The sequence below is a fragment of the Paramormyrops kingsleyae genome, chromosome 4 (assembly GCF_048594095.1).
Source record: "Paramormyrops kingsleyae isolate MSU_618 chromosome 4, PKINGS_0.4, whole genome shotgun sequence".
In the NCBI taxonomy this organism is placed as follows: domain Eukaryota; kingdom Metazoa; phylum Chordata; class Actinopteri; order Osteoglossiformes; family Mormyridae; genus Paramormyrops; species Paramormyrops kingsleyae.
The window spans coordinates 20,758,891-20,785,166 of record NC_132800.1 but is presented as its reverse complement, the minus strand read 5'-3'; the positions used below and the strand labels follow the sequence as shown (position 1 = coordinate 20,785,166).

The 26,276-nt window shown below is 46.7% G+C and overlaps 1 long non-coding RNA gene across 1 annotated transcript in view; it reads right to left on the bottom strand.

Annotated features, from left to right (window-relative positions):
- LOC111840210 (uncharacterized) overlaps window positions 1-25,405 on the bottom strand; it is a 45,944-nt gene extending 20,539 nt beyond the window's left edge. The window contains exon 1 of the long non-coding RNA XR_002837336.2: window positions 24,735-25,405. This is a non-coding gene — a long non-coding RNA (uncharacterized lncRNA). The remainder of the gene's footprint in view (window positions 1-24,734) is intronic.
- Between the last annotated feature and the right edge of the window lie 871 nt (window positions 25,406-26,276).

Sequence of the window (26,276 nt, the reverse complement as noted above, 5' to 3'; positions counted from 1 at the left end):
GGAGATCATGCATGGGGATGGATGGATGGATGGATGGATAAATTAGGTGAAGAAGTACAGTATCATACCTATACAACAGACAACTCGCCTTCGGTAAATACATACTTTTAGATGAGAGTACAAAATTCACGTTAATTGCTTGTTCTTTTTATAGCTACTTTTGAAGAGCAGTTCAGGCTGTAGTTTTGCCAGGGAACACATCTGCATTTCAAACGAGAGACGTGATGTTCTAGTGGCTGAGATCTAGATTGGACCAGCAAGGACACCTTTGAAGAGCCCCATGTCCATGACGGATCCACCATAATCCCCTTCCTGCTGGGAACAGAATTGCCCCTCGCAACTTGGAAGCTTGGGTCCATACACAAAACTAAAGGTTCCTATAGATCAGGGGTCTCCAACTCCGGTCCTGGAGAGTTTTCAATCCTTCCCGGCTTCTGATGAGTCACACCTGCTCTCAGGTAAATACCAGGAACAGGTGTGGCTCATCAGAAGCCAAGCAGGATAGAAAACTTACTGGATAGTAGCTCTCCAGGACCGGAGTTGGAGACCCCTGCTATAGATACACTTGATCTGATCAAAGTTAACATGGGTAGATCCTGACCAAAACAGAGTGATCCAGGTAAAGGACTTGATGGAGAATGCTGACCGGCTTGCTGAAGGCCAGAATGCTAGCCTCGATATCCCAAGTATAACAAGGTGTGGTTCGATAGCACACCCTTGAGAGACCACGTGACTTAGACTGACCTGGAATTAAACGCTTGTGAACAGAAGTCAAAAAAGTAGTTTCTGGGAGGGGGACTGACATATGTAAGGACCCCAAGAGCTACATTTACATCACTAAAGTCTTGATGCACCAAGTAGCTGCATGAAAATCGACACCGACTAGTCAGCCAATCAATTCACAAACTGTGCCAGGTTTAACATCGTTACAGCCAATCAATTCACAAACTGTGCCAGGTTTAACATCCTTACAGCCAATCAATTCACAAACTGTGCCAGGTTTAACATCGTTAGGGATCGTGCAGGTGGTGCAAAGCAAAACGAAGCAATGCAAACAATGAGAGGTGAGACAGGCGGGCCAAGTCTGCTCACACCATAGCATCATTCATGTTCAAGTTTATTCTGGAAGATATCAGTAAAGAAACCCTCAACATATCTAGCCTAGGAGTTGTGCTGAGCCTGTTCCATCACTGACTGGAAATCAGCAAACCCACTAAAGCGTGGTTTGCCTCGAAAACACCCACTTTGAATATTAAGTGTGAAAATGCTCCTTTTCACTCGTACCCATATTTGGGCAGGACACTTTCATGCCAGTTAGCCAGCATCATCTAGACACAGTTTTCGTCTGGGATTCTCCATATCGACATCGTAATTGCTACACATTCTTGCATCCCTTCGAGTTTGACTGGAAGGAGAACTGTACTCCATAAACACCCCAAAGAGTCACTCTTCTACAGAGCAAACGGTCACACATATAATTATAAATTATAAATGCTATTATCATTATAAATATTAATATACTAGTATAAATATTTAATATAGCATCATAAATATACATAATTATTCACATACATTATAAATCGGGCACCAGCCTTTTCACTTTTCATGGGAATCGTTCACAGCAAACACGGTTTTGACAGCAGGACTGATTGGGCTGGGATGCTGGTCGTGGAAGCTGCAAGGACTCGGCCAAAACATCCAGTCGATGTGTTTGGATGGCTCACATGGAAGATCAGAACACTCGCAGTAGGGAGGGCCTTAGAAGGATGGTCTTAGAATCTTAGAATGTTCCAAAGAGAGACACGGCAGGACCACATGTGCATGTTAAGGAACACACATCACCACGGTGATGATCTGTTTAGGTACCAGCGTAAAACCTACAGTAATACTAGCCAGGAACTACTACATCTTTGAAACCTCCCCTTTTTTTCAAATAACTGGGTCCAACAGACGAGGGCATCAATGGGGTAGCGTGTGGCTCAGTGGGCTGAGCCTGTAATCGGAAGGTCGCCAGTTCAAAACCGGCATGTCTGTGGGTCCTTGAGCAAAGCCCTTAACCCCCAGCTCCCTGGGCGCCCCAACAGGTGGCTGCCCTTTGTGGACAACTTACTCTACAAAGATCAAGTTGAGGGAGGCGTAAAAGACAATCTCAAAAAGAAGTATCAATTGTTATTATTGAAAGTTGCAATCCAACCTTGAGACGCTTAATGATTCAATGGATGTTTACCACATACAAGTGCTGGTATACGCTTGGTTCATCTGCATCTGAAAAAGCATTGCTGGATTGACTGCAGCATTTGTGTCAAAATTGAGATTTTCAGTTTGGGAGGGACAAGCTGACTACACCTCCTCAGAGTGACGAGTCCCCCTCCATCCCGAATCTCACTCCGCTGGGGGACGGACGTCGATTCCCCGCAGCGCTACTCCGTCACTGGAGAGATGGTGGGGGTGTAGATTACATGAGCTAAAAACAAACCAAAGTAATGCTGGTGTCATCGACACACTGTCCTGCTAGTCTTCCAGCGATGCTGACGTGAGGAATCGGGGACGTTGGAGGGACTGGGAGGGTCACTGTCGCAAACAGACATCGCAGGTCTTACACGTTATCTAAAAAATGTAAAATGCACAAGGTTAAACTTCAGGTCATTACTGGAATACTGGGAAAATCCCTCTTCATAACACACCGGACTATAAATCTTTAACCAAGTGAGCTTGTGTCATCCTTCAACCCAAACTCTTTTCCGGGTCACAATGCGGGGACACCTCCTGAATGCCAGCCCATCACAATACATGTTATACGTCATTGTTAAATAAGATTGTTGTCTTTAAATTACAGTTTAAACCAGCAAAGTGCAGGTTTTCCGATTTCCATGTCTTGCTAATTGATAACTTCCATTCTGCAAATCTGCTGTTGCAAAAACATCTACAACAATACCTGTTAACCTGTTGATGTAATAAGACTTTCAGCCACAGACTGTACAGTAAAATGTCCACTTTTTTCAGCAAGGAGCCCTTTTTTTGATTAAAAAGCCTTGCTGTAGCTAGAGAGCGTGTGCAGCTGCCCCACGTGTGGGAGGGCAATGCTGGTGACTCCTGACCCCCCCCCCCCCATCAGAATGCGGTGGCCTGCTGCTTAATCTGTGCCGTCATGCTCCCGTATCCCTGGCGGCAAGGCTGACCCGGCAAGCAGGTGTGAACCCCTGTAAGGATGAGTAATAACCCCCCCACACACACAGGGAAAGGCCCCCGGGACCCTACTCCGTCTGTACTCTGCATACCGACACCATCCCGCCAAACACGCCCCCCCTGCCTGCTCTGATGTTTTATTAGGGAGAACCAATGACAGTCCAGGTCTCCACAGGGACTCCTGGCCGGAGGGAGCGTAGCGCTCGCACGTGCCGCATCGTGTCAGTGCCCATTTAGGGGACACTGTCTACCAGCAGCGCTCGTATATCGCCCCAGTACACAGCTTATCACTCCGCGGGTTTTTCTGGACCTGCACGCTGCAAGGCACCGAGCTCGGCGCTAACATTAATCTCCGCTCACGTCCAACTGGATCTTATCAAGACACGATCTCAGTGCAGGGAAGTGCGGACGTTCATCTTTCCGAGATGATTGGTGGCCTTGAGTCACGTGACTTCAGGAACTACAGACAGCAAGCTGTGGACTGTGCACCAGAGCGGTGAGAAGATCAGTGGGTAAGAGTGACCTATTTGGAGACCATGAAAGCTACAGCTTGTGACTTGACATGTCCCATAATCCTCCATGTGTCACATACCATGGATGTGCAGCTCGACTGATACGAAGCGTGTCATGATACACAGGAGCAGCACGGTGTAAGACTAATCCAGTCTGGGGGGAGGGGTTGTGTGTGTGTGTATTATGTTTATATAACATTGTGGGGACCAAATGTTCCCCACAATGTAATAAAAACCTGTCACTTTAACATTGTGGAGACCATTTCTCAGGTTCCCACAAAGATCTGTGAATACAATCAAAAAAACTAAAAATGCCAAATGCCTCGTATTTTGTTTGGTTGTAGTTAAGGTTAGGGCTGGGTAGGGGTTAAGGTCGAGAGTTTTCCCCATAGAAATGAATAGAGAGTCCCCACAAAGATATGATTACCAACCTGTGTGTGTGTGTTTTCTTGTACAAAACTGGCATCTGAATACAGAAAGACCAGGGATAAGAGGAGAAAAGATCTTGGAAAACGACAGACATTCTGAATCCAGAGGAGTACAAATTTGGGGGGTAGGGGGGGGCTGTATTTGAAAGGAGGAAAACTGGATTTTTTTTTGCAACCATGACAACAGCAGCGAAGCGGGAAGGGAAATCAGACGACTCACTGTAATATTCTACACTGGGAAGAACAGATACATTGGTGTTTGGGAAAGTGAGTAAAGTCTTGGAGCAGCAATAAAACCGTTGGGGGGGTGGGGGTGTGATTCCTCCCACTGTCTCATCTACAGAGACGACTTCTGCTGGGGCAATTATGAGGATCAGAGCCTCCCGTCAGAACTCTGAGCTTCTAGAGGGCTGCCCGATCACCGCGGAACCGGACCCGTTCCGGCACCCCCGTCTGTAGCACGGCGATGAGGGATAAAGGTTGATTTCTGCGGAAACTGAATCATTTGATGTGCTGTATTACCATCACTCACACTCCTCTGTACCTTATTTAGGATCAAAGTCTCTATGGAATAGGGGGGGGGGGTGGAATGAAGGAGGCCATTTTTTCTGTAAGATCATAATGTGAGGAAATAGTTTTTTTTTTTTTTTTAAGAAAAACAGGTATAGAAAAGCAGAATGTTTACAGGGTGGATCAGTCATCCTCTGCCCAGACTTCCTGTCTCTGGATGATTCCTTGCTCTTTGAATGTTATGAGTAATACAATTTCCCCTCGATACACAGATGACAGTCTGAGTGATGAACAAAATAATTTCTGTCTGGAATTTCAGGGCCATATCTATCCTCTGGATGTGAGTGTTTAAGGATGCCACACACAGGCGAGAAACAAGTACCTTAAACGACCACTTGGGGCAGAGCAGCTGTATAGCGAAAGATGCTATAGATCGGGGCTATTCAGTAATGTCCCCAGGGGGCTGTATGAATGTACATGTTTGTCACATGACCCAGCTGCCCTTGGTAACTGTATCAATGGTAACATAGACAATGCATCAAGAAAAGGTCTCCACGGACACCTCATCACTCAAGATACCTCTGGCAGGCTGAACTCATCACCCACGCCCCCAAGTCAAAACAGCAATCCCATCCGTCACTGGTGAAGCAAACCTCCAGAACATTCTAGAATAACTTGCCTACACACATCACGTCGCATCACACTGGTGAATCTCGCTGTTGCGGGCTAAAACACAGAACCTGAATACTTCGAAAAATTGATTTGTTGACTTCTTATTATTTCAGACAAATAATGTTTACGCGATGGATATTTATTATACAGAGTCAAACCGCAAAGCATATAAATAACACTGAAATGCTTCTACGGGGAGTTCAGGCAAAGTAACCTCAGAACCAGAGAGTAAAACACAAAGCAGTTGAGCTATAAAATTAAGGTGGCAGCAGCAGTATATAAATGGTCAGATACCGCAGAGTCGCTAAGGTGCCCCATATGTGTCCGGTCCAGTGTAGCTGACAGGCAGAGCCCACAAGGGAGGAGTAATCAAACTCCGAGCTGGGAATTTAACAGCCATACAACTACACACTCTGTCAGATGGGGTTAGATCAGTCACACGACACCACTCAAGTGTGCCACGCAGAAACACGCTGGTGACAATGCCACCTGGCAGGTGATTCGCACTTTCACACCCCATGTGTTTATGTAGGTAAGGGCCTCACTCTTCACTGGTTCCTCTCCTGGGTTTAGATCTCACAACCTTCTGGGTTTAGATCTCACAACCTTCTGGTTAGATGATTTATAAAACAGCACGTAAATGCTGTGCTAGAACATCCTCACCAGCCCCTGCTGTCCATCCATGAAGAGTGTGCTTGAGTGATTACTGTATTCCTGCAGCAGTCCTAATTATTCTGTTTCAAAGTTCCATCCATTTTGTATAACTGTGTATTTGAGCCTGAGCCTGTCCCAGGAGGCAGACGACGGTCATTTAGAGACGCCGGTTCACGTGACATGATGTCTTTGCACTTTGGGAGAAGACAGAACAAGTGATTTCCACAAGAGCTGGGGGTGGGACTCAAACCTAAAGCCATGGCGATGTGAGGTCATGACTCGACCTACTTTACGGTCCCTTTACAGACCCAAACTCATTACACAATACAATCCATCCATCTTCGTACCCCTTCTGCTTAGGGCTGTGTGGAGAAATAGTCGTTCATTCATTCATTGAATCATGAAAACATGGCTTCAGTCATGTACTGTACAGGCACAATAACATTCAATGTATGTCCTGAACTTGTAGTTAGATAGATAGATAGATAGATAGATAGATAGATGGATGGATAGATAGATAGATAGATAGATAGATAGATAGATGGATGGATGGATGGATGGATGGATGGATGGATGGATGGATAGATGGATGGATGGATGGATGGATGGATGGATGGATAGATAGATGGATGGATGGATGGATGGATAGATAGATAGATGGATAGATAGATAGATCGATAGATAGATAGATAGATAGATAGATAGATGAAAATTGCATGTCTATCAGTTCGTCTTACGTTTCCAGTTAAACTGTACTGCAAAAGGACCACTGACATCATAGCAAGATTAGGGATTTTGTCATTGCCAGGGATTTAATAAATCTTTGCAGATATTAATCATTTGTATGATTAATAGGATGGCTCCTTTGTAGTTCAGCATCTTGCTGCATGGTTAAACGGCGTGAGTTACCCCACGATGACTCATTGGTCTGGCCTTATCGAGACGCAGGGCACGTTGTCTGAGACACCAGCAGCGACGTCGGCTCGGAACCGGACGCGGCTCAGGCGGGCAGCATAAGAATGTTTCCTGACCCGTAGGGAACGTTTGGAACCTTGAATGAACTGAAGGTGTGACACGACGCCAGGGCAGACTCACTGTGTCCTTCACACAGCTCAAACCCCTGGACGGGCTGTGCTTTGGATTCCTGGGCTTAATAGTACTAAACCTGAATAATGTATAAACATGTATCTCTGCAATTATAAAGGGACAAAGTGCAAGACTTTCAAATCTATACACATCTGAGATAACTGAGTAACCAGGCTCAGTGACACATACAACCAGTACAACACCCATCTCGACAAGTACAAATCCCACATCCACCAGTACAAACACCCATCTCGACAAGTACAAATCCCGCATCCACCAGTACGACACCCATCTCGACAAGTACAAATCCCATATCCACCAGTACGACACCCATCTCGACAAGTACAAATCCCACATCCACCAGTACAAACACCCATCTCGACAAGTACAAATCCCACATCCACCAGTACGACACCCATCTCGACAAGTACAAATCCCACATCCACCAGTACGACACCCATCTCGACAAGTACAAATCCCACATCCACCACTACGACACCCATCTCGACAAGTACAAATCCCACATCTACCAGTACAGCAGTCTGCTCCACAAGTACACATCCCACATCTGCCCATCAAATAGTCACCACACTGTCCACAGGCCACTCCCCACACTCAATATGTATCTGTGGTGGTACTGAGAGCTCTTCATTACCAGGATCACATCACCAGGGATGGTAGGGGGTGCTATTGAGTCCAAGGAATTTAGGAGCTCCAGACTAATGTGTTGCTGTACTATATTACCCCTGATGTCACTGTTCTCACAGTGCCCCCCCATGGCCTGTGTGCCTGTTATCCCACCCCTCCTGGACCCTGATCAAACACACACACAGACACACATGCACCCGCGGATGAAATACACACCGCAAGGTTCAGCTGCTAAATCACGTCTCTCTGCAAGTGAGGGAAACTAACCGTCTATGCTGTAAACAGCACCAGTCCTGTAATGTGTGTGCTCCCCCCCCCCCCCCCCCCCCGAGAAGCCCCCCTCTTCTCACTGGCTCCACACACACATGTTCATGCCACCTTTCCCAGTGATTAGACAAAATAGAGCACACGTGTGGAAAGACCTGATTAAGGGATCCGGTCTGATGTACGCGGTCTGATGTACGCCTCCTCAAAATTTCACCGCGCCTGCGTCCGTCGTCCCGCTCTGGGAACCCGGCTCTGTGGTACGAGGTCGCTAATGAGACCTGATCGTGGGCATTGTGGGATGGAAGGAAGGGGCAGCAATTATTTTCTTAAAGAAAGGGTGCAGGAACTAGGTGCATTAACAGCACAGCAGGAGCTCTGATTATATGAGGTTTTAAACCGAATCAGGGATAGAGGATTTGGCTTTGGGAACGGCATTTCCTCTGGGTGAAAGCCTGCCCCCAGTGAAAAACAAAATCCCAGCAAAAACAGGCAGTCGGTGACAGCATCACCAGTAGAAACCATCTCCCCCACACGAGGAATCGGTGCGTTTGTGTGAGAGGAGAATCAGACAGCAGATGGTGTCCGTTGCTGAGGGGGACATGAGCTGTCCTGGAACCTACTGGAACGGGCTCATCAAGAGTAGGGTGGTCTCGGCTGGAATGGCAATGGGTAGGCCCATTACAGGAAGCCCACAGGAAGAGCCAGACAGCAACCAGATCGGCCTAGTTCTGGCACTGACCTGGTCCTTATTCTATTCCTCTCTCAGAGTTCTGTTGCCACGGTGATTATAGAACATGAATCATCTATTGGTCAAAGACGCCCAAACATTTAACGGGACATGTAACAGGCAGCTAATTACCCACAGATTCATGCACTTCCTGTCTTCCACTCACTGTCTTCCTGCTGTGTCTATCTATAAAGTGCAGCCCTATTCTGTTCTCCCTGGCTGCTTTCAGGCCAGACTGTTTGTACGGGTAATAATTCATGTCACGTTCCAGACTGCTTCAAAGTGATTTGGGGTTCCTGTAAAAAAAAGCCTTCCCTGACCTCAACTGGCAGGACATCACATAGTCCTGGAAGGGACAACACAATGAACACGCTGGAAAATCTATAAAAGCAGACAAAAATAGCAAATAACAAAATGCAGGAATATAAACATCATAAAGCCACAAAAGAAAATCCATTGTACTGCTATCCCATGTAATGTGTCCTGTCATAATGTTCTCTCCTTTAATACAGGCTGCTGTACAGTATGTCTTACAATACTCTACTTGTGAATGTCAAAATACTACATATTCGCATACCCAGTCAGATGTCCTCAAGAACTACCTAATACATTTTCACATGCATTTTCCAAAAAAATGCACTGACAGTGGGAATTGTCCTTGTTACCGTGAAAAGCTGTGCTGTAATCAGTATTGTTACTGAAATCTATGCTCTAGTCAGTACTGTTACTGAAAGCTGTGCCCCAATCTGCCGTTACTGAAAACTCTGCTGTAATCTGCCCTGTAACTGAAACCTGTGCCGTAATCTGCCATTACTAAAACATGTCACTATACTCCGCCTTAGTACATGCCGCACGTGGTAGTGCTGTCCGTGGTCCTGAAGTTCACTTTCTCAGCCACCAGTTTGCCTGAAAATTGCAGGCCTGTGGAGCCCATGATTACTACCTGCATATACCCACCTAATTACTGACATATTGCTTCATGTCCAGTATGTTCTGCATTCCTTAAGAATTACAGCCACTACAAAGAAACAGCCAAAGACGAGGCAACATCAGACCACACTGGTATACCCTTCATCCATCATCCAGGCACCAAACACACCTGTTACTGCCAGTATAAAATGCCCTATAAAACAGACTCTAGTTTGTTTCAGCGAAGGACCATCAAGCGCCACCAAATCACGACTCAATGAGAATCGTGTCTCCCTGGGGGGGGTTCCTTTAGCAGGGATCAGGTTCTGAAACAGGTCACCTTCCAGTCTATGTCCCTCATAGACAGCCACTGACACACGCGTCCAAACCACAGGCAGGAATACTGATGTGCGTCACAAGGGAGAAAGGAAACAAAGAGCATAGATGTCATCGGTAACCTTTAATGTGACCAGATGCTGTTCCTGGGTCAGACCTGTCTGCAAGGTGACGTCTGATTGGTATCTTAGAAGAATCGAACAACACAAGCTGAAAGTTTTGAGCCATTGTAGACAGCTTTAAGCACAAATGATCTCATTTCTCCACTGCTGTAATGAACAAATAACATGCTTCCGGGCTTATCTCCCACTAGATGAGTTTGCTGCAGTCTATCTTGTGCGTTGCCCTCTCCAGACTCACCGTCGCCATCTGTTGGCGAAAATCTCCTTCCAGCATTGCCTTTGGCATCTGGCGTGAACCTGAGTCGCGTTATGGCTTCTGCGCTGAGTTAGTCACTTGGCGCATAGACAGATAAAGTGTATGTGCACACACACATGCCAGACTGTGTGTCCCAGCTGGCTCTGCGTAAGACTCACACTATGAGTGTGTGCGTGTTTGTGAGTGTGTGCGTGTGTGTGGGTGTGTGAAGGGCCAGCGATGACCTGGCATCCCATTGTTCTGAGAACCGACGAGATCACTGTCAGGAGTTTTTTTGATTGAAACAAACCTCTTCCATTCATTCATTCATTTATTCATTCATATTTGCTTCAGATTTTCCCCTTAGGGTTCAGTCCCTCCAAATGTCTTATTCGCCTCTTCATTTAAGCTTTCAGTACTCGCTCATCAGTAGGTGACACCTGTCACACCTGCAGTGAGGTGAAATGTGTCACTGCAGTGGCACAGTAACACTGGTGCACAGTGAAATCCATCACACCATTAGCAGTCAAAATCTGTCATACCTTTAGCGCAGTGAAATCTGCCAGACCAGGAGCACAGTGAAACCTGCGGGACAGCGAAACTTATGAATCTTACAGGACAGTGAATTCTGGGAATCCTGCAGGACAGTGAATTCTGTGAATCCTGCAGGACAATGAATTCTGTGAATCCTGCAGGACAGTGAACCCTGTGAATCCAGCAGGACAGTGAATCCTGTGAATTCTGCAGGACAGTGAAACCCGTGAAACCTGCAGGTCAGTGAATCCTGTGAATCCTGCAGGACAGTGAACCCTGTGAATCCAGCAGGACAGTGAATTCTACAGGACAGTGAACCCTGTGAATCCTGCAGGACAGCGAAACCTGTGGATCCTGCAGGTCAGTGAATCCTGTGAATTCTGCGGGACAGTGAAAGCTGTGACTCCTACAGGACAGTGAAACCCGAGAATCCCGCAGGACAGTGAAAACCTGTGAATACCGCAGGACAGTGAAAGCTGTGGATCCTGAAGGACAGTGAACCCTGTGAATCCCGCAGGACAGTGAACCCTGTGAATCCAGCAGGACAGTGAATTCTACAGGACAGTGAACCCTGTGAATCCTGTAGGACAGTGAATTCTGTGAATTCTGCAGGACAGTGAAACCGGTGAAACCTGCAGGACAGTGAAACCGGTGAATCCTGCAGGTCAGTGAATCCTGTGAATTCTGCGGGACAGTGAAAGCTGTGACTCCTACAGGACAGTGAAACCCGAGAATCCCGCAGGACAGTGAAAACCTGTGAATACCGCAGGACAGTGAAAGCTGTGGATCCTGAAGGACAGTGAACCCTGTGAATCCCGCAGGACAGTGAAACCTGAGAAACTGCAGGACTGAGAAACCAGTAAAAACTGCATGACAGTCACACTACAGCCCACATAACCTACAGTAAAGTCAAACCCATGAAATCTGCAGGACCGCGAAGCTACAGGACAGTGGTGAATCTGGTGAAACCTCTGCTCAGAGCACTGATCCCTTGATGTCCCTTATGAATCAAGCCACAGACCTCATCCAATTACAGGGAAGGGTGGCACCATTAAGGCCTGCCAAAAAGGCTCCTCTACTGTCTGTCTCCGGCATCTCATCTCAGATCCGTATGTCCTGCCACATAGTCACATGGCCACATAGCGCTCTGTTGATTCGTGTTCAGTTTTGACCTGAAGAGGTGGGGTGATCAAGATTTGGAAAAAAAAAAAAAAAAAAAAACGACTGCACTGTGGCGGGGAAAGGAACCCACAGGAAATGCTGGAGGACAGACAGAACCTGGCAGTTTTTAATCTGTTATCTGAAAACTAGCAAATAGCTGCCATTAAAATGTGCCTGGCATCACTTTTATCGAGAACACTTGGCAGGCTAACGGCTGTTTAGAAAATGCTATTTATAATTAGCATAGGAACAGACTTAAGCTCTAGCCGGGGAAAATAGTTTCTCCGGGACCCATAGCTGGTCCTAACATAAAGATGTCAAAATCCATAGGTGTGCCACCAGAATGACGCCCTTCTCAAAGCCATAGCCAGCCTACGTTGGGATCTTTGAGGAAAATCCTACCATGGTGGCAAGCAAGTGTTTTAGATGACACTCCGCAGATAACCAAAGAAGCCTGAGGTAGCTTCACTGACATACACCAGTTATGGTTCCTGATGGGACACACTGAGTAAACCCTCCTAACATCCCAGAGATGGGGGGCTCAGGAAGCCGATTTTCCTGACTGTCTTGCTCCCCCTCTGCCGGCACAGGAAGCCAAGCCTGCATGACGCTCGATAAGGCTGGATCCTGCCCATAGGGGGCGCTCCCGGTGTGGCCGATGCCTGCTGGGCATGCCTTCTTCCTGCTTTCATCTACCTCTCGTCCGACGCCAACAGGGTTAGTTTCACAGGCTGATGGCTGAGCGCCACAGAGCGCCGATTTCAATCAGGCAGAATCCTGAGCCACCTACCACAAGCTCCAGCAGGGCCCTCTTGCTGGCAAGGTGGCAGGCCACCAAAAGTAGCTCCCTCCTCACAACTGTGGAGGCTATTTCTTCAGGCCTGTTAGCAAATAGCTAGTAGTTAGCTACTCTGCCCAGTTTGCTTAGGACACGCTGGCAGCTGTCCGTCACATGCCTGATGTTGGGGTGCGAGACGGCTGTCTGTCTGAGGCACTATTCATTAAAACAAATAAATAAGAGACCTAAATTAACCCAAATAATGGAATGTCTACAAAACGTCAACATTCTGTACATGAGAAAGTACACAGCCTCAAGCAGCCCGAAACTGTGAAAGTGACAGGCAGGTCTGACACTTTCTGCCATGGCTGTCCTTCCGCAGCTTAGCGCAGCGGACCTAGACAAACAGAATGATGTACAGCCGATATATTTAGTCATCCGTGCATTTCCCATAACTGCTTATGCAGATTAGGGTCAGCGTGATCAGAGATTCACCCACAAACCATTTCAGGCCTCTCTCTCTCACACACACACAAAGACTCACTAATGCACTCAAATTGTATAGATTTGGACCGTAAGATTAAACCCCCACAAACTCTCCACACTTAAAAGCTGAGACAGGATGTAAATCTCCTACCCAGGCGATACCATTATCCAATAAACTGCCCACAAAAAAGTTATACGCCATATATTTATAAGGGATGTTTTAGGAGACACATACATAGCAAATTACCAGGCAGTTGGTTTACGGTGCTTTCTGGAGCTGGAGAGAAATTCCCAAAGGCAGGGAGATTTTTATGCCTATTAAAACTGGATGTTCGGCCAGCACTCTGATTTCCATCACTAGTGTAATTGCTCGTAATGAGTGGAGCTAATTATCCCCCCCCCCCACCTCGCTCCCCTCAGCCACTCTATGCCTGACTGGGTCTTGAGCTGACAGCTGGAGAAGAACCGGTCCCAAGAGATCAGTCTGCCTCATCGCCGAAAACAATCACAACGTGAAAAAGAGCGGCTGTTTGTGTTGGTACCACAGTCACGTCCCTTTGACATGAACACAATCAAAGCATCCATATTCAGCCACTTCATCCATCCCTGCTTAATCCAGCTGTGCTATGTCATCTGTCCTTTTCTACCAGCTAAGGGAAAATGCTCTTTGGCAGTCTGAGCTAAGACAGGACCACAGTTATGGCCAAACCCACTCTGCCACAGACATACCCACTCTGCTACAGACATACCCACTCTGCCACAGACACGCTCACTCTGTCAGAGACACACCCACTCTGCCACAGACACACCCACTCTGCCAAAGACATGCTCACTCTGCCACATCCAGTCAAAGACTCACTCTGTCAGAGACACACTCACTCTGCCAAAGACATGCTCACTCTGCCACATCCAGTCAAAGACTCACTCTGTCAGAGACACACTCACTCTGCCAAAGACATGCTCACTCTGCCACATCCAGTCAAAGACTCACTCTGTCAGAGACACACCCACTCTGCCAAAGACATGCTCACTCTGCCACATCCAGTCAAAGACTCACTCTGTCAGAGACACACCCACTCTGCCAAAGACATGCTCACTCTGCCACATCCAGTCAAAGACTCACTCTGTCAGAGACACACTCACTCTGCCAAAGACACGCTCACTCTGTCAGAGACACACCCACTCTACCAAAGACACGCTCACTCTGTCAGAGACACACTCACTCTGCCAAAGACACGCTCACTCTGTCAGAGACACACCCACTCTGCCAAAGACACGCTCACTCTGTCAGAGACACACCGACTCTATCACACACCCACTCTGCCAAAGACACGCTCACTCTGCCAAAGACACGCCCACTCTGCCAAAGACACACCCACTCTGCCAAAGACACGCCCACTCTATCAAAGACACGCCCACTCTACCAAAGACAAACCCACTCTGCCAAAGACACGCCCACTCTATCAAAGACACGCCCACTCTACCAAAGACAAACCCACTCTGCCACATCCAGTCAAAGACACACTCACTCTGTTAGAGACACACTCACTCTATCAAAGACACCTCTACTTTGTCAAAGACTTTGGCCAGACTACTGCAGTAGCATCCACTGTGGATTGGGAATGACACCTCTGAGTTGTTAAGACCTTCCGTCTAGCGCCTGCATGTTCCGATCCCCGCACACCATTGCCGTACTCTAAGATCCTGTTTCCTGTGCCCAGATCTGTCCGGCCAGGAAATGAATGACACAGCTGCATCAAAGTACCTCTCTGTATCTCCGGCTGTCACTGCATCTATACGAACAAGCCCACTGGCTCAACGGCAAGGCCTCCCCCGCTCGAGTGCCCCCTTCCCCAGCCAGGATTCCAAACCTGACAACACATCACACTCACAGTCTGTAATCTGTCAGTGGGTTGGCATGGAAACTCGATGCCTTGCGTCCTCAAATTGCTTGCCGACGAAAGCGGACACTGTATGTTTGTGACCTGAGTACAGAGCATTCGTTAAAATGGCTACATACGGGACACAGCTTGAGCCCCGCTGTCGCTGTGGAAACCAGCTGCTTTGAATTCACCGGGATTATATCCCCCCCAACCCCCTACAAAACATTCTCCAGTTCCAGGATAGGATTCTCTACCTGACCAGACTTTTAAAAGTTCGAAGCTGGCACCTTTGGCTGTAAGATCTTGCCATTAAGTAAGAACCCAGGCATGAATAAATTGCTTGGTAGAGAACTCCTCCCTCCAGCTTTACCCATATTGACCAGCAGGTGGCATAGTAGTCAAGGTTAAAATCCAGCTTAGTAAGACACTTGACTTGACTTTCAGTGAAATACCCAGCTAGCAGTAAAACAGCAATCGCTGCAAGTCTCAAAAGTGCCCAGAAAGGAACAAAACCGGACACATTATGGACAACAAAGAACCACAGGGCTAAATTTGCATGGCTCCCTGGGGATGAAACACGAGTCCTTCAGCAGCCGAGTCTGCTGTGGTCGCACCTTTACTCCAATTACTGTCCAAAGTCCTCGTGTCACTGGCTGCCCGGTTCCTGGGGCCTTTTCAACAATTCGAGCTTCAAGCTGGCAAGAAACGTCACAGCTACACCATCTACAGGACCGGACCACAGATCTCAACCCGCCTGTCATGAGAGTTCTGGTGCAGGCGGCTGTAATGAATGTTCAGGAGGACTGTGGCCTGCCACTTGCGTGATCCTGATTTAAATCTGCACCTCTCCGCTCCGCATTGCTGCAGACCCTAATCAGGATGGATGAAAGCCGGTTCTGAGCCTAAGTGACAATGAACACTGATTGTTTCGCCAGAGATCCCAACGCTAACCTTAAACTGAATTGATGAACATCTAGTACCGGTCACAGAATCCACCTAAATTATGGACATGACCCCTACTAGGGTTACCACCCCCCAGTCCCCTAGGTCTCCCTAATTTGCCAAGTGGGGGTAAGAAAAATTGACAAATTGCATAATAACCTGGGTGGCTGGCAACTAGACCTCCGCCTAATCTTATGTATCCAAGGACCCATGTAAAGTTTACTGAGCCCCTGAACATGCCACTAAATTTCTTAATTATCCAACAGGACCCCGGGCACAAGCTGTGCCAGGTTCTCAGAAAGAAAAAAAAATACTTAGCTTAAAATTGCTCAACACACATAATTATGCAATTATGGCCAATTAATCAATTTGTAAATAAATGGCACAACATCCATAATTTCTTAGATAACTAAATGGCTGATTAATTCTTATGATGATGACTGGAAATGTGCATGGTGATTCGAGGTGCACAGACACATGAAACCATAACGATATTCAGCATCGTTACACTGTAAGAGATCATCGATGCATTCATTCGTACATCAACCAGCTGTTTATCTAGAAAAGGGTAGCGGCCAAAAGGGCAAAGATCACTGCTAATCTGGAGTAGCATTAATGACACAGGGGGCACTATATAGACTTCCTGTCAGAGCCAAGACGCCAGAAGAGCATCTCCACTGCAGAATCACAGATGATCCACCTTGTGGGGGAAGCAGGATTGGGGGGCAGCACCAGACTTCCTGCCGAGTCACCGAGATGCCATGACAGACCGCTGCTTGACAAGATGCCACCGTTTTCAGTCGGGTGTCAAAATGACGTCTCTTCTCTGTTTGCCGTTAACCCTCAAAGACAGTCAGATTATAGGGTGTTACTGGCCTCTCCGCATAATGTGGGGGAACGCCACCAAGTCTAAATGAAGAGACGGGAAGTTCACGCCCGATCTGTCCATTAATCGAGTTCCCAATCTCAGATGCGATAGTTCCTGAGGCAGATTCTGTCTGCAGCCACTCAGAGTCCCAGGCAGTGTGGAGCACATGGAGAGGTAATCCCTTAACCACTTTACTGTCCAACAGTATCACTGTCATTGCTTTCATTGTGTAGGCATTTACTGGAAAACTAAATTTAATTGAAAATCAGAAAAATAGCACAGATTTTTATGACAAAAAAACTGAATAGGGCATTATTGTAATGTTATCTACTGATAATGCAGTAGGTTGTTTCACAAAGCATTTTAAATTATACTGTGTGGGTGTGCACTGCAATGGGTTGGTGCCCCATCCTGGGTAATTCCCTGCCTTGCACCCGAAGCATATGTGATAGGGTTTGGACCTCCATGCCCCTGCATAGGACAAGCAGGTATAGTAAATGGATGGATGGATGGATGGAGAGATTTTGATTATTGAATAATAACCCCATTGTTATATTTTTGGGAATGTCATTTAGAGTCACTTAAATAAACTTATCATAGTACAGCTGTTTCATGCACTTTTTGAAGGCCTGGACACTGGAAAACACCTTCCAAGCTCATCTCCCCTCTGCCTGTTCCTGAAGTCACAAAGCCCTCATGTTGCGCGTCAGCGTTAGCATGCTATTGCTTTGTGCTGTTGTTTCAGGAGCAGCTCATCTACCGGAGTGATAAGGGGTTGATGGGTGCCGGACTGCGGTGATTCACTGGGGGGGGGGGGGGCAAATCTCACAGAACGCTTCAGTCCTTCCACTTACTGCCTCTAAAACCAGGCAATTTAAAACAGACAGCGGGGACACAGAAGCATGCTCACAAGAACCTGGTACCGCTCATTCATTTTGGGTTCCTGACAGGCCTGAACAGATGACCCATGGTTACCTGGGTGACCGAACAACACTGCGGGTGTAAACAAGGGGGATTATGGGCTGTTGGTGTAACACAGGGGGGTGCACACACCATAATAGCAGGTGAAGAGGCTGGTTAATCTATCTGTCAGATAGATTAATGAGGCTGGTCAGAGTCCCAGTAGCAATGGGGCTGAAGGGTCTCGCTCAAGGGCCCAGTGGCGGAATCACTCTGCTGACTCCAGGATTTGAACTGGCAACCTTCTGATCACAGGCACAAACCTCCTACCCAAGCCGAAATGGCATCTTTTGTACCCCCCGGGGTAGAATACAACCCCCATTCCACCTCCACGTCTCATGCATCTGTTCTACATCCTGACTTTAGCACGTCTAACGTCTGTCTGCCTTGAACTATCCAGAAGGGGGTATTGGGGGGGGGGGGTATCTACATCACTGTCCCAAACGAGCTGAACATCGCCGCCCTTGTGTTCCCACTCAGGTCAGGCAGACGCCTCAAGCTGCTTCATTCAACAGCAGCAGCTCTCACTTATTTATGGCTCTTTGAGCCCTTCTGGATGCGTATGTCAGCACGTATCTCATGATGCCGGGGGAGGTGCGCTTCCTTTAATTCACAAGTGCAAACTTCCTTCAGGGGGAGGTGGAACACTCACCATTATGACACACCACACACACACGCACACACATGCACACACAAATACGAAGCATGAAAGAAGAGGGCCGTCTGAAACGACGCCGTATCCCAGTTTGTGCGCAGATCCGTCGTGATGCGGTCTGGCTGATGCTACGGCGTTTCTGTGAATCATCCGACGCCCACCACCAGCGGGAGAGGCAGCCAGTCAGAGCGAGCCAGCTGTTAGCGGATAAGCGCCCTTCCGGTCGGCGAGACTGCTCCCCCCATCCCTTTACAGCTCTCTCACACGGCCCTCGTGTTATACTTTAGGTGTAATGTCCTAAAATGCTGCCTTATTGTCAGACGGACGTCTGCGTTCCTACAGTAACATCACGACGCTCCGTACATGTAACATCAGTAAGCCATTACGAAGATCAAAAAACATTTAAATTTGTCCGTGGGGAAGGAATCTGCGAAAAAAATAACGCTTCTAGAACATTATTATAAATTCTTATTCTGGTTACCAAACAGCTTTCCGAGCGCCTCCAAGTTTCTCATGCGGAGTGCAAAAGCATATCCAGATTCAAGCCGTGCCTGTATCCGTTTTTTTTTTTTTTTTGCTGGGGGGGGGAGCGAAAATGCTTCCCGGTTTTCCTTTGATTCCATTAATGAATCTGTTCGGCCACCGCCAAGAGGATTGGTGTCAGATGTCAAGCCCTGTGCAGGCACACTGAGATGGCAGCAAGCCTGGGTACGATCAAGGTCACTGCCACCACCACAGTTCTCTTACGGGTTAACTATCTGTCACATTATTATTTACAAAAGAAGTGCCTAATAAGATGGCAAAGAGCAACATAATATTCACATTTTATGCGTGTATTTATGTGTATATATATATATATGTATATGGATGTGTGTATTTGTGTGTGCGCGTGTTTTTATATGTATACTATGTGTGTGCATGTATGTCTATATAAACTATCGATTGTAAGACGTAAACATGAGGTAGGAATTTATGACAGTTTCTGGATGGAGATACTAAGAGTTGGTTGGGACCTTTAAGAGAAAACAGAAAGACTCGGTTCTCGATTGTTATATATCTTAAAACCACTCCAGTGCACATTTGCAATAGCAGACCCAAGATTCCTCTGCCTTTGATCTGTTCTTTCCATGGACACTCCATACTCCGTCCACGCCCCCAAAACACGCCGTTCGCGCGAATCGTCAACTGTGGTCTGCGGTGCGTGAGCGTATTAGAGGACAAGGCATAGGCTGGCATCCCGCGTAGCCCTTAGCCAGGGGGCATCACTAGCATCATAATTATTTAGGATTGCTGAACCTGTAATATGTGCAACATCCCACAGTTTGGTTTTTATGGATCTCATTAATAACAAACCCGGCATAAAAACCTCACATAGAACAATTTGCGTAAAAGTGCGACAATGCAAAGCCTGAATCTTTTATATATATAAACACACTAACCACCACAATATCAACTGACACCTTGCCAATGTGCAAATGGAACCAAGGACAGCAAGGAAGGTTTTGAATTCCGTCTCTTTAACGCTCCCTGCAAATATTTGCCGTTTCCAACGTTAATTCTGATTTGTTTTTTCAGGTATAATGTGCCTGATATTAAATAAAGATTCCTTAGAGAAAGTTTGTATACATTACAGAAAATGCAGAGATGGCTTAGAACAGAATGTTCTTAAAGTAGGAAAATAATTTCGCTTTTTCTTGAACGCGATCGCAAAGGCTTCGCCAGCTATAGCCGGGAGGGGAAAAACGCGTCTCTCTATCCCCCATCGAAAAGGCTCTGAGAGACCAGCGGAGCGAAAACGTAGACCACACTCTAGATCGGGGCGACCACCGTGCGAATCATCCCCTATTTATGACAGAGATATTACCGGGGGGAAAAAATCCATGACGTCTTTCCAGTTCACTTGACACAGTGGACTCGCTCGTCTCTAATGAATCAGATTACAGACCCTTCGCGGTTTTCCCCCGTCAGGGATGACTTGTCAGCCCCGAGCACATCAGACCTGCAGCGAAAATAAACTGACTGCAACGATGGCACCGGAAAAAAGGCATTTACCGTAGCCTGTACAGCAAGTTTGTTCCTTGATACTAATTATCCGCAGCTTAAAAAAAACTGACAGGATTTAATCGCAGAAAAAAAAACAAACGGGTGAAACTGACCCTGCACAGAGTCGGTCCCGATAAAAATACACATATATCAACTGAGAAAGAGCCAGCTATCCATCTGAGCACTAATCCATTAGAGGGTCACAGAGAGCCTGCAGCCCATTCAGGGCACAGGGCATGGGAACCCCCTGGATAGGGATGCCAGTTACCCAGAGACATGTTCAGTGTATTACATGATATGATGTGCAGTTACCTCGCGGAGCAGATGACCTCCTGACTTGCCTTCGTCGGGCCGCTTGTCCGGCATCACTCAGCGAGCGCCCGCAGCTTGCAAGCTCCCCCTTCTCTTTGAGTCACTTTCTGCTCTGCTTGGGTTACAGGACGTGGCAACTAAATACATCATCATCAAGTTCCTCAGATGATCCCCTGGGGAGGCTTCTGGGGGTGAACAGGATGGAGGAGGGGCGTGGGCTCACAAGAGGTGAAGAAGGCATCTGGAATAAACACCTCCCAATTTTGCCAGATCCTCAAAACAGTCTCTGAACTCAAACAACAATACAGTGCTCATGCGTGGCCACTTGGGACCCCAAGATATGCCTCGTCAAGCCTCACATTATGTATTAATCAAACCCTGGAGGGCAGCCGTGAAATATTTAAACAACCTTCACCTTATAAAGAGACATCCAGTTTAATCAGAAACAAATGAGAGTCCAAGGGGACCATAAGGCGACAGAGGTGATCACTTAGTCCACCTCTTTATAGCAACGCATGTGCCAGTTAAGCAGAAGGAAACGCAGGAGGCCATTTTCTGAAAGCCGGCAAGTTTGTGGCATTATTTCGCCGAACCCCTCGGAAGCGCGAGTAAACAATGCGGCGGCTCCGATTGCGCCGTGGCTCCCGTGACAACGAGCGTCACACAATGAGTTCCTGTCCCGTGGCGCTAATAGGGAATACAGCAGGGAAGGGGCGGGGGGCGGGCACCAGGGGACTGTGAAAAGAGCAGTAATTCAATTCTGGAGCAATACAGACTTTAAATATGCAACATCTTTATCTCTGGGGAACATCTCTGTAATCCCCCTTCCAAATCCGAGCTCATCCTGGTTATGATTCCCAACTGTAAAGCCACACATACCCTGTAGCAGCTGGTCGATCCAACAGACACAGGATCCCGCTCTCATCACCCCAGGAAGCTATATACTTCCCATAATGCAACATTCCTTTCCTGCTGGGACAGGTGTGTCTTACAAGAATGTAACCCCTGGACAACACTTATGTTATTTAGTGGTTGAAGAAGCACGAGAATTGAGTTATACAGTTTCACTGGTCCCACACTGTAGGGGGAACTTCTGAATTTCCATGAAACATACACATCAGTGCTCCTTGTAGACATAGCAGAGTTGCTTGTTTTTTCTGCTTTTATATATTTTTCAGTAGTGACTCAACACAGGGAAGCACCTGAAGGGTGACATGCGTAGATGTGATTTACAAACTGTAACATTGTGGATGTGATTAATGAACTGCAACTGTAACACCATAGATATGACTTTCAAACTGCAACTGTAACATCATGGATGTGACTTACAAACTGCAACTGTAACACCGTGGATGTGACTTACGAACTGCAACTGTAACACCGTGGATGTGACTTACGAACTGCAACTGTAACATTGTGCATGTGACTCACGAACTGTAACATCATGGATGTGCCTTACGAACTGCAACTGTAACATTGTGCATGTGACTCACGAACTGTAACATCATGGATGTGCCTTACGAACTGCAACTGTAACATTGTGCATGTGACTCACGAACTGTAACATCAAGGGTGCAGCCATCAGTCTGCCCCCCTACTCAGGCCAGCATAGACAACTGACTCATTGATGGAGTTTGGCTTTGACCTTGACCACAGTTTGCACCTTGCATTTAGCAAGCAAGCCCACTCTTTCTTTTTCTATAATATTAGCATGCCCTGGGGGGGGGGGGGGGGGGGCTTGGACCCCCAGAGGTTTCATTTCTCCCTACTTGGAGTTTTTTGTTTCTCTCCTCTGTTGTCATCTGGCTTTCTTTAGTTAATTTCTCTGTCTTTCCTTTTCCCCGTTTTCGTATTATTCTGTCTTAATGATGTTGCATTGTATCACAACACACCCATGGAAAGCGCCTTGGGTGACTCTGTTGTGAAAGACACTATGGGCCTTTAAAAAATAAAATGAATTTGCAACAGACAGGTGAAGTTGCAGAAGGATCCCAAGTTTGTGCAAGTTAGGCCTAAACGAAAAACAAAATATAAAACTAAACAGCAAATAACTAATATAAAATCACTGGACAGGCATCCGGTTAAGACTGACCTTTTCAACGAGAATAAACTCAACTCATTTGATGGAAAGGCTATTAAGAGGAGGATTTACAAATATTACCAAACAGGAGAGAACTGACATGAACCGCTTTTGCCATATCATCGTTATTACTAAACCAACCTTCTGAAGATTAACTTTATAAAGGTTCATATTCGTTTTCCAAAAACGCGCTCGGTATCTCATTTTTGCAAAAGCTTGCAACATAATTATAATCCTCGTATGCACCGAGGTGTCAAAAAAAATCTGACATCGATATGTGAAACTGCTGGACGAACTCCACGGAAATGCCAGTAGCTGTCCGTTAAAGGGAACAGACAGCTACATTTGCATTGCTAAGACCGCTTTCTCCCTTTCAGTTTCATCTGCATTTATTTTGCCCGTGCCACCCCGCGAATTAATCTTGCCTTTAATCGGATTTAACGTCTTTTCTTATTGTGGAAAAGATGATTGCTTTCCGCAGTCCCTCGCGATGCCACGAGACGTCGGTGCGCGCGGATCGGGGATGAGGGACGATGACGCCGCTCGCACGCCTTCATAAAAGCGGCACTTTCAAGCCGTAGGTGACTAACAGGCAAACCCCCTGGCATTTTGCTAAAATATATCACGGTATATAGAGAATGAAAAACATAATAATATTCTTCAGTACAGTCCATGTTAGAAAAAAAAGTAAGGAAAATGCAAGCCTGAGTATTTCAAGTATCACTTAATCACCCTCAAAGAAGTGCAGTTCGACGACGGATTACAATCAACGAAAAGAGTTAGGAGTGGGTTTATTATTGACCAGCATGTATATACTTTATGAATAACAGTGCCTTCACTAGGACCGAAGAGATGGATTCCTCAGACAGGCCAGATGCACCCTCGTTAAATCTTACACTTTATGCTTTGTACACACGCGTTTATCTCTAACGGGAAAGTCCGTCCAGATTACCGAATCCTAGATAAACAAATGTTATCATCTTTGCTGCCCATTGCTTTTTATTCAGCCCCTTTCCTTACATGCATCTCTTATCTGTGAGGAAAGGGTTTGATTATAGTCTTCTGGAATATATTAAACACCCCACATGGGCAGCAAACATATTTCTCCGAGGGCTGTTTTATTCAGTCGACTCAGGCGTTTAATCGTTATATTTGAAGCTTTTCTTTCACATCTAACCCATCAGAAACGACACAACACCGACCGCTCCGACTTATATTTACAGCAAACGATGAAGTGAAATAATTGCGCTCAATGGATCCGTTATATAGAAGGGCCAACGCTCTGCGTGCTGTAAAGCTATTTCCGAGAATCACATGGCGCAAGTTAATGCCTGTTTTAAACCCAGCTGAAACATCCGATTACCCTCAGCCTTCGGTTACAAAAATCATTATTCGCATTTAACAGATTAACACATAAATATGTCGCCAGCCCCCGTCCCTTTGTTTTCTGGATCTAGCATATTGTTTCCTGTTCGTTAAACATGATCCGAAGCGTGGAGTCTCTAGCATTGGGTATAAATAAAGCGAATATGGCTAGAGCGTTTCGCCAAGCCACTGAATTGCAAAACAAGGCAAAATGCAAAACAAAAGGAATATATAAAAAAAACCTCTCAGAGATCAATAATCAACTGTGAAATCAACAGCTGATTGTGGTCTGTTATGAGTGTGCAGTGCTAGGCACAGTCGCAAAATTGATGTATTTTTTTAAAAAGCATTATTTTTTCCCAGTCGAGCTCTTACCTCGTCTTTTTTTGACGAAACGGACCGCACGTTTGCTCAGATTCGGTTAATCCTAAACCAGTATCCGGATATGAAGCGAATTTAGGGGAAAGGGATCCAGCGATGGAGATGTCTCAGGCGGATCAGGAATCTCTGCTTTCGGTACCCAGCGCCTAGTGCTGCTGCGGCGTAGACAGATAGGAGAAAACTACACAGAAAAGAGCAAGATGCCACCAAGACCCGGAATGGATAATGGAACCGGCAGACCAATTAGCCTGCTTCATCTCTCAGCGCCACATCCCACAGTCCGACGGAGACAATTTAATGGTTATTTTTAGCAAAAGCACGCGAACGGAATAAACGTCCCGCGTCATTTGATCGCCTTTGCAAAAACAAGAATCGAAAAGAAAAATGATTTGGCATTGAGTCATATTTCCAGTTTTCCTTTTTGTTAATTTTATAGTTCGACACAAAATAGAGATTTCAAAAGGCTAATGCAGAAAATGTCTTAGTATTCATCGGTGTTTTAAAAAGTCATTACAAGGCGGATAGGTTGCCGTCAACCGAGACATTGATCCGTTTCAGGCTTTAACGTTTGCAAGTGAGATAAACTGACATTTAAGCAGTATGTCGCTTATTTAGCCCTATTTCACATAGATATTAGAAACTTGTTATGTAATCATCCAGTTGGTGAATACTACAATCAGCGAATGAGGTCCCTTCTCACATCTATAGATTCGCCCTCCCTTGAAAGACCTGCTATCACTTCTGCTAATTTATTAAAAATGGATTCCCCCCCCCCCCCCACAGTCGCTGGCAGTGTACTTGATGAAACCGATCACCGAGACGGATCTTTCAGTCATGACTCAACTGCGATGGTGACGCAGTCCCCGACGGCCTTTGGGTCGCATGCCGTCACCTCCCTCTTCGCTTTAAGTAACCAAAGGTCTCTCAGGATCACCGCTGGGTTTCCTGCAGCAGAAGGGGAGTGTTGGGGGTGGGGGCCTCCATAAAAATGCTTTTCTTCCTGGCCAAGTAGTAGATGCAGTTCTGGTCCACTTAATGGAGAATAAAGACTGTCCTCTGGGTGGATGTTGACAGACTCAAACTGATACAGTTCCAGCCAACAGTTAGAGAAACTCCCTATGCAGGGACGGGAGGGGACCCAAAAGCACTCCGCGACCTTGAGCATTGCCCAAAGGCCCCTCAGTAGCTTACAAGTGGCTCTGTGGACCTCTTCTCCTGGGCCTGGATGACTGAGCTGACGTTCCCACCGCAGTGCAGAGAGGTCATATTTATTACCATCGTCTAATCAGGTGAAATCAGAAGGTTGAATGTGAGAGCTGGTGCACGCAGGCTCTGGTGACAGATGTGGAGTTTGTTACCCACATGTTTGCACGGGGTTCCTCCTGCTACTGGTGTCCTCCCACAGACAGGCTGTTAGGTGAACTGGTGTGTCTAAAAAGCCTGCCGAGTGTGACTGTGTATGACAGTGTGTGTGTGTGGGTGATGAACTGGCAGCTCCTCCGGGCCCTCTTTCCCCCAGTGCCCTCTGGCTCCAGA